The sequence below is a fragment of the Canis lupus genome, chromosome 34 (assembly GCF_011100685.1).
Source record: "Canis lupus familiaris isolate Mischka breed German Shepherd chromosome 34, alternate assembly UU_Cfam_GSD_1.0, whole genome shotgun sequence".
Classification (NCBI taxonomy): Eukaryota; Metazoa; Chordata; class Mammalia; order Carnivora; family Canidae; genus Canis; species Canis lupus.
Genome location: NC_049255.1, coordinates 2772168 through 2789181, shown reverse-complemented (window position 1 = coordinate 2789181; position 17014 = coordinate 2772168). Strand labels below are relative to the sequence as shown.

The window sequence follows — 17014 nt, the reverse complement described above, 5'->3', positions numbered from 1 at the left end:
ATTAAAACATGCAATGCAATATATAAAATATAGTATGAGTCATAGGCAGATATATTCATACCTGACATAAATGATTGTTATTTTAACCTGCAGAATTTGAAGGAGGTAACAGGCAGTTTCAGTCATAGATAAGAATGCTATCTCAAAAATCTGAAATATCTGAGGTTGATTCTTGCTTTTCCAGTATTTTTTTCCTTGCTGAGTGTTAAGTAAGTTAATGTCCATGAATTTGAAGAACAAACATTATTAAAATGTCTATAGTACCCAAAACAATCTACAGATTTAAGGCAATCCCTATCAAAATACCAATAGCATTTTTCACAGAACTAGAAAAAAACACCACCTCAAAAATTTTTATAGAACCACAAAAGACCCTTAATAGTCAAAACAATATTGAAAAAGAAAAGCAAAGCTGGAAGCATCACAATTTTGCACATCAAGCTAGATTACAAAACTGTAGTCATCAAAACAGTGTGGTACTGGCACATAAATAGACACATAGATCAATGGAACAGAATAGAGTGCCCAGAAATAACCTCACAGTTACATGATCAGTTACATGTTACATGTTACATGATACTCTTTGACAAAGGAGGCAAGAATATGCAATGGGAGAAAGACAGCTTCTTCAATAAATGGTGTAGGGAATACTGGACAGCTACATGCAAAAGAATGAAACTGGACTACTTTTTTACAAAACACACACACACACACACACACACACATCTCAAAATGTATTAAAGTCCTAAAGGTGAAACCTAAAACCATAAAATCCTAGAAGAGAGAACAGGCATGAATTTCTCTGACATTGGCAGTTAGCAACATCTTTCTAGATAGGATTCCTGAGGCAAGGGAATCAAAAGCAATAATAAACTATTGGGTGGGGGGCTTGGGTGGCTCATTTGGTTAAGCATCTGACTCTTGGTTTCAGCTCAGATCCTGATCTCAAGGTCATGAGATCCAGTCCCCTGTCAGGCTCTGCACTCAGTGTGGAATCAGCTTAGGATTCTCTCTCCCTCCCCTTCTGCCCCTCCCCATTCAAACAAACAAACAAACAAACAAACAAACAAATAAATTCTTTTTAAAAATAAATAAATAAAATCTTTTATTTTTATTTTTATTTTTTTAAAGATTTATTTATTTATGATAGACATAGAGAGAGAGAGAGAGAGAGAGGCAGAGACACAGGAGGAGGGAGAAGCAGGCTCCACGCTGGGAGCCTGATGCAGGACTCGATCCCAGGACTCAAGGATCACGCCCTGGGCCAAAGGCAGGCGCCAAACCACTGAGCCACCCAGGGATCCCCCAATAAAATCTTTTAAAAAATAAAATAAACTGCTGAGACTACATCAAAATAAAAAGCTTCTGCACAGCAAAGGAAACAATCAAGAAAACTAGAAGACAACCTACTGAATGGGAGAAGATATTTACAAATCACATATTCTATAAGGGGTTAGTATCCGAAATATACAAAGAACTTATATAACTCAACACTCAAAATACAAATAATCCTATTAAAATGGGCAAAAAGCATGAGCAGACATGTCTCCTAAGAAGACATACAGATAGCTAACAGACACATAAAAAGATGTTCAACATCCCTTATCATCAGGGAAATACAAATCAAAACCACAATGAAATACCATGTCATACCTGTCAGAATTACCTAAAATCAAAAACTCAAGAAACAACAAGCAATGGCAAGGATGTGGAGGAAAAGGAACCCTCTTGCATTGCTGGTAGGAATACAAACTTGTGTAGTCACTGTGGAAGACAAAATGGAGGTTTCTCAAAAAACTAAAGATAGAACTACCCTATGATCCAGTAATTGCTCTACTGGGTATTTACCCAAAGAATATGAAAGCACTAATTAGAAGAAATAGATGCACCCCTTTGTTTACTGCAGGATTATCAATGATAGCCAAACAATGGAAGTAGCCCAAGTGTCCATCAATAGATGAATGGATAAAGAAGATGTGGTAAATATTATATACATATATAATATATATAAGACCATTATTCAGCCATAAAAAATGAAACTTGCTGTTTCCAGCAACATAGATGGAGCTTGAGAGTATAATGCTAAGTGAAATAAGCCAGTCAGAGAAAGACAAATACCATAATAATCTTGCCCATATGTGGAATTTAAGAAACCAAAAAACAAAAGAGAAAAAAGAGAGAGAGACAAACCAAAAAATAGACTCTTAACTATAGAGAACAATCAGATGGATGCCAGAAGGGAGGTGAGTGGGGGGGTGATGAGTGAAATTGCTGAAGGGGATTAAGAGTACACTTATCACAGGGCACCTGGCTGGCACAGTTGGGAGGGTCTGACTCGGTTTTGGCTCAGTTCATGGTCTCAGGGTCCTAGGATCGAGCCCCCCATCAGACTCCACGCTCAGGGTGAAGTCTGCCTCAGGATTCTCTCTCTCTGCCTCTGCCTTGCTCACATCTCACTCACGAAAAGAATAAATAAATATTTTAAAAACTATACACTTATCATGATAAGCACTGAGTAATATATGAAACTGCTGTACATCACTATACTGTACATCTGAAAGTAGTGTAACAATATATGTCAGCTACATTGGGATTAAAATTTTTAAAAGATTTTAAGAAGAAAATAATTAAAAACATACCTTTCTTAAATAAAAGCCAACAGGACTAGTCTTCTTCAATTTATGGTAGATATTTCTGGAAAGTCAGACAACATCTCTTCAAACTTGCTTTTATTTTAGAAATGCATTGCCACAGAAAAATAAGCTCACCCTCAAAAAAGTTTTTTTTTTTAAACTGATGTATTATTAAACCACTGAAAACAAACTTTCTCCTAAAATATTAATAGCAGCATTCAAATTTGAGTTTGTTAGCTTCCCCTCATGCATTTTACTTTTATCACTGTTCCCTAAGGAACTTAGCACTATACACATTCAAACTATTATTGCACATTTCAAGGTGATTATATTAATAATAAAGATGCAATTCGTCCCTAAAAAGCAAGCCTAGGTTTCAATGCAATTCATGTTTTAAGATTTAAATATGTGACATCTCCATTTTGTTTCACTTTCCTAAACAGAGGTACTTATAATTTTATCATTATTATTAATGAGAATACTTTAATAGCAACTACAGTAACTAGTTCTTGAATTAACTTAGTGTGTGCTACAAGTAAATGTGTTCCAAGGAATTCAGAGATGAATGAACATAGTTTGGAACAGAAATGTTATCCACAGGAGAGATGGGTCTTGCCTCAGAACCTTTATTCATGCAGTCAAGAAATATTTCCTGAGCCACCATTATAGCTTTTCTCCAAAGCACAGGAGTACAGTATATCTGGGTACAAGAACAAATGGTATGATCACCGGAAAAGCAAAAAAATAAAATAAATAAAATAAAATAAAATAATAAAACAAAATAAAATAAAATAAAATAAATAAAATAAAAGAATACACATATTTTCAAGTGAAATTTCTTAGTTTTCTTCAGGTAGATCACATGTCCCACTGGATTAAGGCTTATTACCAATTACTTCATATGTTTGTCACTGTGAACGAGTTGTCCTTCCTTCACAGACAATACCTCTACTGAGTCACCACATGATTTCTTGGTTGATCATGCAGAAATTGCATGCTTGTTTTATGCCATTAGGAAATCCCTTCCAGTGACTGTCATAGTCAGTCTGGTCTGCTGTAGCAAAATATCAGACACAACGGTTTAAAGAAACATTTACGTCTCAGTTCTAGAACGTAGAAGTCCCAGATGTAGGAGCCAGCAGATCCAGTGTCCAGAAGAAGTCTGCTTCCTGGCTTTTATGTTCTGCTGTTTCCTCACACGTAGAGAGCAAGGAGCAACAAGAGCTTTCACGACTCTTACGAAGGCACCAACCACTTTCAGGAGGGCTCTGCCCCAAGACCCCACCTCATCATAAGCACTGCCCAAAGGCCCCACGTCCAAATACCAACACCCTGGGGAAACAGGGTTCCAACGCAGGCATTTGGGGAGGACACAAACATTCAGTCCGTGAGGGTAGCATGTTGAATGTTCACCTTTTTTTTGTCCTCATGATGAGACTGACTTACTGTTGAGCAATAACACTTACAATATTGCTAAATTATGGCTTGGTTTTGTTAAGAATTTCACTTGTTCGCCCAGATGCTTTATAATCAATGGTGTCTTTGTAAAAGCAGGCCAGATCACCAACTGGTACCTTTCCTCTATTTCCACAGTCATACCACAGCTTTCTGCTCAAGATTAAAAGTAGTCCTGGGGCGCCTGGGTGGCTCGCTTGCTTAAGCATCTGCCTTCAGCTTGGGTCATGATCCCAGGGTGCTGGGATAGGTCCCGCATCTGGCTCCCTGCTCTGCATGGAGCCTGCTTCTCCTTCCTCTGCTATTCCCTGCCTGCTTGTTGTGCTCTCTCTCTCTAAAATAAATAGCTAAAATCTTAAAAAAAAAAAAAAAAAAGAATAAAATGGTCCTGAATCTGTGGAGAAACATTCAGGTAAATTCTTCATTTTTATAACACTATTATTTCAGTAAAATAATATTGGAATGTATATATTTGTGTATATGTACATACGTATAGTCATCTTATAGATACTCTTACTCATATACATATACATTACTTAGTGAAATACATAATACATATACATACATATAACACATATATACATATATATACATATAATACATACATATATATATATAAAATCATACCTTTCATTTAGTAGGAAAAACAATCAAAATAGTTGCCTTATGCACACTGCACACTTTTTAATTTATGCCATATACTAATATTCTCCTAGTGTTTGTAAATTTTATGAGTAATCCTCTTTGCACTGGTTTGTGCTTTTACTTTTTTTCTTAGGACTCTATAATGTCTCTCCAACTGAAAACTCAATTACCCTTTTCACCTTGGAAATATTTAGCAAGTTAGTATGTGGCATATGTTCTGTCACTTTGGAAACCAGTATATCCATTCTAGGGCCCAGGGTCATGACCTGAGCCACAGGCAGATGCTTAACCGACTGAGCCACCTGGGCACCCTTCTATCTTTAATTTCTACAGTAGTTTTATTTCACAGGTGATGTTTTTAATCTCATATTGGTTTTGTTTACCACAGGCTTTATTCTTTTTTTTTTTTTTTAGTTTTATTAAGGTTTATTTATTTAAGTAATGTCTCTACACTCAATGTGGGACTAGAACTCACAACCCCAAGATCAAGAGTCGCATGCTCCTCTGACTGAGCCAGCCAGGTGCCCTGCTCTGTTCATGTTTTACCTCTTGTAGTAAAGATGTGGATTCTTTACTGGTATCTATGTCTTTGTCTTGTGACCGAATTTCATAGCTTAACCTGTACACTTTTACTGTTGCCCCCCTTTGAAGTATGTATGTGTTTTCAAGACATTTAATCATCAAGTACTTATTTTTATAAATTTTTAGTCCCCCTATTAAGTTAATTATTTTCAATGCACTTATTTTCTTTCAGGCAAATTATGGACACCTATATAGAATTTAATGGGAGAAGACATGAGGTGTTACTGTATCGCTACTATAAAACATCCCCCCCTTTGCTGTCCAAATCTCAATTTGGACAGAGAAGAGGCTTTTCAATGTTGTTTAAGTGCTAATGATACTTTATCATGAAACAATGTCCTAACAGCTTAAATAGCAACAGAAGCTACTTACGTGACACTTAAATTATGTGGGTCAAGGTATGGTTTGCAGATGCAAAAAACGAGGCTGAGAAAGTTTATGTAATTTATGCAAAGTTATAGAATGAACAGCAAAACAGAGATTCAGACTCATATCAAAACACCGCATAAATTTTTTTGTACTTCCCCAAACTCCATCTTAAATTATTTCTAAAAGGGACAGCCCGGAGTGGTAGATTTTGATTAAAGAATCTTGTGGGATTGGTGGTACACTCAGCTACTTAGTGAGTCAACTGAATTCTTATCCTCAGTAATATGTTCCCCAAAATTTGATTAATAATATCAACTTCATGGGCTATTGAGATGACTTAATGACAAAGCATATGAGAAAAGCCTGATACATAATAGATGTTGAGTAAATGTTGAATGGAACTAAAATCTTTAAATAATTACATTACAGAGTACTATTTTGGGCTCTCCCTATGTAGCCACTTACTAGCATATATGGAATTCTTGACAGGAGCTGAAGGCCAAGATGATTCAATAACAGTATGGCATGAAGACATCTGAGCTCCTAATATCGGATACTATCTGTGTGATTCTTAATAACATAAAACACCTGGAAACATACACTTCAAAACTCAGTCTAGGTATGACATCCTAAGAACTGTATTCATGAAATCACAGAACACATACCAAGGGCACTATTGAGCATCATGATCTAATTAGCAGAACTAACCAGCATAATTTCCTTGACTGATTTGTCCATGAAGCAGACACTCGTTACGGTCCTACTGTATACCAGACACTCTGCTGTGTATCCAGGTTACAGTGGGAAACAATGGCATGCCTTTCAGTCAGCTAAAGAAGCTTTTAAAACAGTATTTTCCTCTGACTCTTCTTCAATATATGAAACAAGTGACAAAAATGAAATAAAGTAAGATAAACAGGCAGAGTAGCGTTGTCATAATACTCTCAGCTGAGAGGAAGCCTGATCGTTCTTATTTAAACCTGAGTATTATATTTAAAGCTCAAAGATAAAGTAGGAGAGCCTCTACAGTATTTATGAATCATAAAACACATTTTGGAATTCCCTTTTTGCACCTTCCGACTTTCAGAAAATGTCCTGTCGACTAGCAGTAACATTCTAATTAACTAATGAGGAAGAACATAGAGTGTTTCCTGACTTTTTCATGAGGTGTCCTTTGTATCTACCAGTGCTAAAAGAAAGAAGTATTTAAGAAGCTAATTTCCTACAGGAATAATTTTTGGTTTAGACCCTTCCAAGGGTGTTCTTACATAATTATCTTTTACTATTTTATCTTCTGCAATGAACACATTCTTCCATTGTTGTTGTTCCCAGAGTTAAACAGCATACTGGCAAAATGTCTTGGTAGCTGATAGGTACCAGTTAAGCACGGAGCTCTTGGTAAGTTTGCACAGTGGTTTTATTTTCTGAGCCAATACAGAACAAATGTAATAATGAGCAAACTCGTACTCACCTAGGGTGAGGAACAAAGATAACTGCGTTTACTAAGTACAAAGCATTGAATCGATGATACAGTTGCTTTCAGATCTTTTAAATCTCACATCTGTTTTTGGCTCTGTATTTAATAACAAAACCTGGGCCTCTGCTCAGTTGTGAACAATGTAATTTGAGCAGGTACAGAGATGTCTACATTCAGTGCTAGCTGCACCTATGATAATTCAGCAATTAGAGTTTCCATTTTTGCAAGGCTTCTGGGGGGACATTGTATCTAAAAGTGCTTGAAATGAGAACCGCTGGCACATTCCAGGTATATAATTGGGTATCTCCATAGGCAGCAATTATTTTTTGGCTTTATGGTTTTCACATCTGCTTATATACCCTTAACCATATTGTATATTTAGAAGTTTCACTTTTATTCTAAACTAGCACTTCCCTATTGTCAAAGTTAAAAGCAATCCTATGATACCAAATTACTAAACAATAATCAGTTATTTTGAGCTGAACATAGTGTTCTAAATAATGAAAATATATTTTATAACAAACTTTGAAAAAATAAGCAACTCCATAATTAATTATAGAATATTTGGAAAATACAGAAAAAGCCCAAAAAGGAAAATAATTCTGACATTCAGGAGATGTGAATATGTTGATGTTTTAACACTTTTTTTTCCAAACTCATCTCTGCATCCATATCTCTCTGATCCTGGAATACTATATAAATAGCTTTATTTATTATTTGTTAAAGTGCATATACTTTACCAGGTTGGATACAACCCAAACATGATTTTAATAGTACATAGCAGTCCCCTATATGGCTCTATCCTAACTTATGTATTATTACTTATTCGGATAATTCTACTTATTAATTGTATTATAATGAATATCACTTTATCAAATATATATTCATTCAACTAGCAAGCTTTGAGTCCTTGATACGGGCAACTGCATAACAAACACAATCTTTGCTCTCAAAGACTTACAGTGTAGTGGCCCTGATTTGCCCTGAAGCACCAAATATGAGGGACCTGGACACATTTCAAGATTTTTAGAACATAAAGGGAAAGAAGATGGAATTCTGATATACGAAAGGTTTATAAAGAAGGCTCTGTAGGGGATCCCTGGGTGGCTCAGCGATTTAGCGCCTGCCTTCGGCCCGGGGCGTGATCCTGGAGTCCCAGGATCGAGTCCGACATCATGCCTCTGCCTGTGTCTCTGCCTCTCTCTCTCTCTCTCTCATGAATAAATAAAATCTTAAAAAAAAGAGAGAGAAGGCTATGCATTTGACACAAGATTTAATTAAGATATCTCAACATTCACAGAACGAAGAGCCACTGAGCAATTTAACTCTGTGTTTTTGAAAGGGCATTTTGGTTTCAATGGGGAAAAAGACCTACAAAGTACAAGACTGAGTAAATAAGCTATTGCCATCATCCAGCTGCTGACTGGGTGCTGAGTGATACTTCAGAGGTGGGCTCAGCAGGGCTTCTGCTCAATGGTTGAGGAGTGAGAGAAAGAGCCACCCAACTAAAGGCTAATGAAACATTATGGAAATAACCCTTTCTGTTCCATGTGATTCCCATAGCTCATTTTCCAGTATGTTGCTGGCTGTCATTGTCCAGTGTCTTCCAATATGAGAGGAAGGAAGTTTATTTCCCATTCTACAACCTGTTTCTGCTACTGTTTCAAACAGAGATCTCAGGACTCATACAATGTTATACCAGTCCTCCTAGGATTCAATGTTTTACAGTCAGTGTCTACTCTTCCCCATATCTGATCCTGCTATATTGCTGTTGGTTGTTTTTTTTCTTTTCTTACACATTTTTTTCTGCTCCAATCTGATTGGAAAAGTGTACTATATTTTAACTGCTAATTTTTATGCCGAGGATTCTTATGAGTTCTCCACTTTTTCAAAATCTTCATACTTTCTGGGTTAAGACTGGCCAAGACTTTGACTCAGGGACTTCTAGATAGATGCTATTTCAAGTAAAAGCCATTGCTCCTTTTTAAAAATACACCACAAATTAAAACAAGAATTAAATGTTGCTATACTTCTATTAGAACAGCTAAAAAATTTAATAAATAACCTTGATAATCCAATTGCTGTTAAAGATACAGAACAACCTAACTCTCATTGGTGATGGGAATGTGAAACAGTTCTGCCACTGTGGAAGACAATTTGTCAGCTAAATACAGTCTTCATATACTATCCAGCAATTACACTCCTAGTTACCTATGCAAAGTACTTGAAAACATGTCTAACCATCACACTGTATATGTTAAATTTATAGGAGGTTACATGTGAACTATATCTCAGTAAAGCTGGGGGAACCCCCATGTGAATGTTTACAGCAGCCTCATTCACTGCTACCCAAAATGGAAGCAAGCAAAGTTTCCTGCAGTAGGTGAAAAAATAAATAAACTGGGGGTATCCACAGAATGAACTATTATTCTGCAATAAAAAGAAATGAGCTACCATGACATGAAAAGACATGGATGAATCTTAAATGCCTATTATTATAGGAAAAAAGCCAGTCTGAAAAGGCTACAGACTGTATGACTCTAAATACTGACAATCCCAACTTATGATGGTTCAACTTACAATCTTTACACTTACAATGATGCAAAAGCAGTACGGATTCAGTAGAAACCTTTGAAGTTTGCATTCCGATCTTTTCCCAAGCTAACATGATGCTGGGCAGTGGCAGTGAGCCAGTCAGGTGATCACAAAGGTCAACACCTGATACGTTGATAACCATCTGTACCCAATCAAACATTCTCCTTTTCACTTTTAGTGGAGCATTCAGTAAATTACATGAGATAGTCAAAACTTGATTATAACATAGGCTTTATGTTCAATGGTCTTGCCCAACGGAAGGGTAATGTAAGTATTCTGTGCATGTTTAAAGTAGGATAGGCTAAGTTGTGGTGTTGGGTACATGAGGCGTATTAAATGCATTTTCAACTTAGAATATCTTGAATTTTTATGATTTTTTTTATCGGGATGTGACCCCATCACAAATTGAGGAAGATCTGTATTTGATATTCAAAAAAAAGGAAAACTATAGGGATGGTAAATGAATCAGTGGTTGCCAAGGGTTTTGAGGAAGGAAAACAAAGATGACCAGTGCAACCCAGGGGATATTTTAAAGCTGTTTCTCCATTGAACTGTAATGGTGGAGACGTGATAATATGCATTTTTCAAAACCCACAGAACTTTACAGCACAAGAGGGATACTTAGTGTATGCAAAGTTTAAAACTCATTTAGGAGATGGGGGAATCTAAGAGTGGAATGCAGAATGTGACAAAGAAATCTGCCGGTGTTACAAACATGGAATCATCTCACTGAAGGCAGTAGGGGGGGCAAAGACAGAGTGACCTAGGTAACTTTGGAAGTGAGTGCAGACTGTGGGACTAAAGGAAAACCAATTGTCTTGAAGCACTGTAATCTAGTTTGTTTTCCACAGGGCTACAGGTTAACAATTCTGCTCCTCCTGTAAATGTAAACTGTAATTGAACACTAAAGTAAATGGATGGCAGATGGGTGGGAGGATTTCTCATATTTAGAGTCGGAAGTTACACAGGGAGGAAGTAGAATGATCCATGTGCTAAAAGGGAGTAGAGTTGTAGTATGTAGTTTCATATAGATACAGATGGCTACGTATGGAAACATTTATAGATAGGTGTATATACTCAGTACCCACACAAGTACTCCTTGCCCAGTCACCAGAAAGGGTCTAACACATGGATACCCCAGGAGCAAGGAGTACACCCCATTCTCCAATAAAAGGAACCAGGGCTCTCTGGAAACATGGCTGATCCCCAGAACGGTGGCAGGGACAGTACAAGATGAGCCTGGAGCATCTTGCAGCACCAGAAAACAAAGAAGTGCTAAAAAAAACTGCCATCAATGGTCCCCAGTATTACTTCAACAGATATGGTACTGAGGTTACCAAGTCCCACGGAATGAGGATATACAACATCCAATTCAGAACCATGATCAACACAGAGAATTGATTGGAAATGCAGGAAAATGCAGACATATTCTTTAATATAGCTTTAGAATTGTTAGCCATGTGATCATTATAGATTTGTGTGTGCAAAGCCAAATGTTTCCCCTTGAGACTCAGTCTACAAATTGCATGCATCAAGACCCAGGAACAAAGGCATATGAGCATCGTCTGCACGTTCCCATGGGCTTACTTAACCAGAAGGAAACGCATGCCATGTTTTTTCTATCAAATATATATTAACACAGCCATTATTATTAGAACTGCTAAGCCTATAAATTAACTTGTATTATTCATGATTGTGTCTGAGTAGGTTATATGCTGCTTTCTACAATGGTTCTCTCCCTTACATTCCACTTTGGTACAAAAGAAAAACAGGAAATATTCCATTAGTAATAGTTGTTCCTCACAACAGATATTCTCATCAGATATAGGGTACCACGCTATATTAACATTGAGATGGGACAGCATAAGCACCGCAGTCTGAAAATCAATCCCACTCCTCTGTCCAAAGGGATTCTAGAAACATGTGGCCACTCTTCTTCCTTTTCCTACTCTATGGCACCACATTAAACATCATACATTTAAAACAAAATGTGCAGACTTACAGTTATTGGAGCATAGCAAAACATGCTTGATTCACTTATTCCCAAGCATTTACTGAACACCCGCCACCTGGCAGGTCCTGTGCCAGGAGCTGAGCACCCCTCCCCCAAACACAGAGATGGAAAACTGCGATGCTCATCAGAGTTTACGGTCCAGCGGGGCGCAGAGATAGAAACAGCAGTCACAATGCAGCACAGTAAGTACTAAGATCAATCACTGCTTAAACTAACCCTAACTTTCACTGGGAATTCTTTAATTTAGAACCGGATCCCCTCAGGACCTTTCTGAGGCTCTGGGCCTTCAAATAAGTTTCATGCCAACTGTTCTGTGGCGCTTTCCAGAGCTACCAGAAGTTGATTTCCGCTACAACTAGACATTCTTCCTTACTGTTTCCCCCTCCTGGCTGGCCTGTCCACCACTTTGGCCTCACCTGCTTTCTTTCATCCCTCTATCACAGGCACTCACACTAAGGAAAATATAAACCACCACCCTTCACAGCAAAGTCAGCAACAGGAACCAACATCTCTGCACTTCCCAAAACACAGCAACATTTCGCAAGCCTGATCACAACCCCATCATTTCCTTAGCAGAGCCAATTATTAACTATCATATTTTACAGGCTCCCCAGTTGGTTATCTGTATCCTTGGAATTGTAAGTGTTTCCATGTTCATTTGCTCTTGAATTTAGAAACATGCTGCATTGACCATTTTTACATACCACTCCCAGCAAGGTCTGGAGTAGTACTCATAACCAAGCCTGTTGATATTTCTAAGCCAAAATGTGAGCATTCACATTAAGTGGGATGAACAGGGACTATATTTAACTGTGCATCAGTCCAGGTGAGATGTGGTCCCTAATGATTTTTCCATGAACATATAAAAGAACCTTTGGTTTTCAGAGTCTCATGCATCTCCAAATCACAGGTAAGGCACTGAGAACTTGCACTCATCAGACTAGCTAGCCCTTGAACAATCAACTACACATGCCAAATCTGATACCAAGATCTCTTAAAATGATTTCATCCTTCTTCAGTTATTTACTCCATCCCACTGGAACATGGATCCATTGGACTACAGTTTATAAAGATTTCAGCAGAACTGATCTGTACTGAAATACAAAGGGTACTTTCATTACAATGTTTACATGACCAGAAGCTCAGCGGTTTCAAACTTCATTATGTGTATTTACTACAAAAGACATTGAAAGTGGAAAGGAGAGTACTGACGACTACCAATAAAACATCCAAAATGATTCAGAGGGAATTAACTCGAGCCATAATGGCCCAAGTCCATCCACTAAGAAGGGAAAGGTGTCAGAATTATCACCACTGAGACTGCTTGGGAACACTTCAATCTGTGGTTTTCATGGAAGGAAGATTCCTAGAACTTACCTCCCTGGGAGTGATACAGGTTGAGAACTGAGCTAATATTTGAATGTTTATGCAAACTGCGACAGCACAAACTTTCTGTGATATGATGGAAAATCTGGATATTTCCATGATCAGATTTTTAACTATGGCAACCTTATTTTAAGCCTCTTAATACAACTGAATTCTAAATGGGCTCTCCACTTATTCTAGCATTCCATGGAATCATATCACTTTCAAAGTGATGTAAAGTCACACAATCAAACATAAAAGATGAATCTTCAGGACAGTCTAAATTCTGAAAGTATATGTGTGTCACAATAAACTGGCAAGATTCAAACATAGTCATCTTTTCTTAGACTCTATACTGGGAAGGTTATTTCAAAAATCAAGAAACACATTCCTAATGTCATTACCTAACTCTGAACTGACTCAACCTCTTTGGATATCCTGAAAGCATGAATCTAACAAATGATAAAGAAATAAGCCATGGTAGAAATGCCTATCTAATGCCAGGGAAAAGAGGCAAAAGTACTAAGTCAGGGTAGAATCAGGCCTCCAACTGCAAGTAACATTCCATCATCACCACCAAATACTGACTTATCACCAGGTGTACACAAGGATAAAGTAAAGCTCTGTTCTATACCAACATACAGGAACGGGTCACAGCTCACTAAAGGCTCACAATTTAGTCGGGGACAACCAAAAAAACAACTATAAACAATTAATGGCATATTTTGTCAAATACATGGTACAATCCATAACGGTTGAAGAGCTCAGGGTATGAGGGAAGTCACTGTCATACGGAAGGGAGAACTTGCATGAGTTCTCAATGGTACAGTAGAACTTAAGAAACAATACCAGCTATAAACACTGGCATTAATGATCCAGTCAATGAATCAAAGAATCAGTCCCTGAAGCAAAAAGCATGGAGACTTACAGTACCCTACTTTTTAAATATTGAGAAAATCACGTGCCCAGAAAAACTTGGCATCCTAAATGTAAGAACTGAATGTAACACCATATGCACTCAAGTGGAACTTCATATTTTTTACTATGTGAAATATATTTGCATATAATACATTATATTTTATACAGAAAATCCAAATCTAGTATCTAGCACAGTAGTTTTAAATGGTATTATGTACATTTTCTGAGCATTTGCTAAAGCTGCCATCTGAGCCATCATGTTAATTTGAGTTAAACTGCTAAGATTATGACATAAGCTTAAAAAGCAATTAAGAATAAGTATGACACTGATGATGAAAAAGAAGAAAGGCGTTTATTAAGGACGGTTGGCATTTGGGATGATACTCATAGTGTTTTCAAGGATTTACTATAGTAAATTAATTTTTAGCTTAATTTTGAAAAGCAATCTGATAAATTATAAGAAATGTCAAGCCACTGCCTGGAGCAATGTTTTGAAAATTAAATGTGCATTGCGTTAAATTTTTAAATGTGGATTACTACTTTTAACAAATGTTGATTTCTAAATTAAAATGAGCATTTTTTCATCTACTATAAAATATAATTTGCAATTACATCAATTGTGTTGTGTCAGAAAAACCATTAACTCAAAAAACAACTTCGTTTCTAACGCTTATTATAAGGCATGATTGTAATTTGGAGAGCGACCAAATTACTGGTGTGTGCATGTGGGTGTATGTATGTATGCAGGTATGCTATTGATTAAAATGAAAAGCGATGAACCTCTTAAATCAGCTAATTAAATGTCGTCATACTACTTTAAATGTGAGCCTAAAATCCTAGGATAAATTAGCCAACACCTGGAATCAGTACTTAAGGATCTATTTTTAAAGAAAGACATACTTTGTGACATGCAGTGGTGAAAATGGCTCTTCTATTTGTATCCATAACATATTTTGTATGGATCATATGAACTTTACCATAGTTTATGTTGAGTTAGATGTACTGATTATACATTAAGCCATAAGAAAGCATCCTAAAAATGAAAAGTTTACATTTAAAAGACATTACTAGAAATATATGAGGATTTTACATTCAGCCAACAAATACTTGTTGGGTTTCCTAGGAACCAACTGGGATCTGAGGCATGGAGGAAACTGAACCACTTCCTCACATAGTTTACAGAGGAGCTAAAATCTGACCTTGGCCTTCCAATTCCAAATGCCATGCTCTCTCCACCACACAACAAAGCTGCTTAATTGAGATCTGGGTAGACAGTATTAACTACAGAGAAGATAGTTAAATACTGCTTGGGGAACTTAAACACCATCTCCAGCGCTCAGTTTAATGGGTCAGCAGAATTGCTGATAGGATTTGGTTATTTCATTGCCCTCTTGATTGCACATATGAGTGCACATATGTAGCACAATGGACTGATCCTAAACTAGATTTTTCTAAAAGGCTGTCATGAAATAAGATGATTAATGACAAATAAATGTAATAGGCTATCAGAAGTTCTCTTCACATAAGTCAATACGTAAAGTAGCAAATGCTTCCATTTTGTGCATTTAAAAGCTAGATCCACCCAATTTCAATTTGCATTAGACAGGGTCGAGTCCTAGGTTTATATTATGCATTGCTTAAGTGCTAAAAAGTCAATTAAGCTTCTGATCTATTTTCATTTTGGCATTTAAAGATAAAGGGGAATAAGTATTCATGAACTCTCCCATTTCAATAATGAGAGGATCTGATTAGTAAAATCACATAGAGTTTAAGGCTTGAGGGGCACCTGGGTGGTTCAGTGGTTGAGCATCTGCCTTTGGCTCAGGTTGTGATCCCAGGGTCCTGGGATTGAGTCCCGCATCAGGCTCCCCCCAGCGACCCTGCCTCTCCCTCTGCCTATGTCTCTGCCTCTCTCTCTCTCTCTCTCTCTGTGTGTGTCTCTTATGAATAAGTAAATAAAATCTTTTTTTAAAAATTAAGGCTTGATAGCCCAACTTCTTTCTAGACACTGGATCTACAGGTAAACTGCCTGTTATGGACTGTTTGTATCTCCCAACTCTCCACTCCAAATTCATATGTTGACCCCTAACCCAGGGTAGCTGTATTTGGAGGAAAGAAAGAGGTAGGTAAGGTTAAATGAGGTCCTAAGGATGGGGCCCTGACTGAAAGGATCAGTGTCCTTAATGGAAGAGACATCAGACAGGTAGCTTGCATGTGCGTGCCTCCTCTCTCTCTCCTGCTCCCATGCACTGAAGAAATACTATGTGCGGACAAAGCAAGAAGGTGGCCATCTGCTAGTCAGGAAGAAAGTCCTCACCAGGAACTGATTTGACCAGAACCTTGATCTTCCAGCCTCCAGAACTCAAAAAAATAAATTTCTGTTGTTTAAGCCCTCCAGTTTGCGGTATTTTGTTACAGCAGCCAGAGTCAACTAACACACTGCCCTTGGATGAAGAGAAGAAATTGGCAGTGTCTTAGATTAGGAACAGCATCAGACAGTGACATCCTCAGAAAGATATGTGCATGCTTTTCTGTTCCATTATCTTCCTTAAAAATCTTTAGTAAAATGGCTATCCCTATAAACTTAAAGTGCTATTGTAATGTAATAAAAGGATACGTGGTAATGTATCTCTACTTGAGGCATTTATTAGACAATGAAAGCATTACTACAATCAAATGTTCAAAACAGTCTAATGTCCCTGCCCTTGTGGAGCGTATATTCTACAAGAGAGAAATGAACACTACACACTGAAATAAACTAGTACTTTAGAAATGTCCAGCTGTGTTGGAGAAACCAAGCAGAGAAAGTGAATTGGAATTGCTGGGTGAGATGCTGCTTTCTTAAATGGAGTGGATCAAGATGTCTTCCCTGAGATCACCGGCATCTGAATAAGGATGAGACAGCACCTGAGGGGCAGGAATCAAATTAATTACATTAATTAGAACTGCAGGTCATTATCA

At 37.3% G+C, this 17014-nt stretch overlaps 1 protein-coding gene across 3 annotated transcripts in view; it reads right to left on the bottom strand.

Moving 5' to 3' along the window:
* Positions 1-17014, bottom strand: part of CTNND2 (catenin delta 2) — a 913511-nt gene that overhangs the window by 813643 nt on the left and 82854 nt on the right. The window lies entirely within an intron of this gene.